Genomic DNA, 882 nt, shown 5'->3' with positions numbered 1-882 from the left:
CTCCTGCCCTTTGCCGGGCACGTGTTCCGGGTTTAATTTTGTAAATTGGGCGAGTTCGCTGATCGCGGGGAGACGGTAGGAGCCTCTGTGGTCCCACTGTGAGGATGTGGAAGTGAACACGGTGGCTGGGTGATCCGTGACATTTCTGTAAAGGGCAGTGGAGGAGAAGGATTGAGAACTTTCAGTGTGGGACAGAAGTTGTTTCAGGTGAGCCAACACTTTCCCGATCAGCACAGAGGGAGCTCACTGGTCAGCTCCCCTCTGTTGGGATTGTTGTACCAGTGGTTTCTGTAGTGTAGTGGTTATCATGTTTGCTTTACACGCAAAAGGTCCCTGGTTCGATCCCAGGCAGAAACATTATGTTTAAACTTGCCAAATAGGAACAATCGGAGGCGAGTTGAGTCTCCAAACAAATGCTGCCTGATTTGCTGAGATTTGCAGAATTTGCTGTTTCTATTTGCTGTTTATTCTCCTGGCAAAAGGGCTCCCTTATTCCTGAATTGCTCTTTATTTAACCAATCAATAGATAACTTTCAGTGAGAGAAAACGGATCCACCGGGGACCTTTCGCGTGTGAGGCCAACGTGATATCCGCTACACTGCAGCCCATCAAAGGGCGAGAAACCACTGAATATAAAGGATGAGCTCACAAATATCAGGGGCAGTGCAGTCTGGTCAACGTCAAACCCTCCTTTCTTATTCAGCAGAGGCTTGAACGGGAGTCAGACGCCACAAAGTTTAATTACAGACACAAATACAAGTAATACTTCTAAATCTTTTCACTGTAAAATTATTTTACTTTATTTGAAATCCTGCTGCATTGAATCTGAAAATGAGCACCGTAGGATTTTATCTTCACTGCTGATTCTATTTTCTGTGCACG

General features: G+C 45.6%; 1 non-coding gene across 1 annotated transcript; it reads left to right on the top strand.

Moving 5' to 3' along the window:
* The first annotated feature begins 284 nt into the window (after nt 1–284).
* On the top strand, nt 285–357 carry trnav-uac (transfer RNA valine (anticodon UAC)). Its single transcript has one exon. It is a non-coding gene; the product is annotated as a tRNA-Val (tRNA).
* The last annotated feature ends 525 nt before the right edge of the window (nt 358–882 follow it).

Source organism: Pristiophorus japonicus, chromosome 28 (genome assembly GCF_044704955.1).
Source record: "Pristiophorus japonicus isolate sPriJap1 chromosome 28, sPriJap1.hap1, whole genome shotgun sequence".
In the NCBI taxonomy this organism is placed as follows: Eukaryota; Metazoa; Chordata; class Chondrichthyes; family Pristiophoridae; genus Pristiophorus; species Pristiophorus japonicus.
The sequence above is the reverse complement of the archived record's forward strand: the minus strand, read 5'-3'. Positions and strand labels throughout refer to the sequence as shown.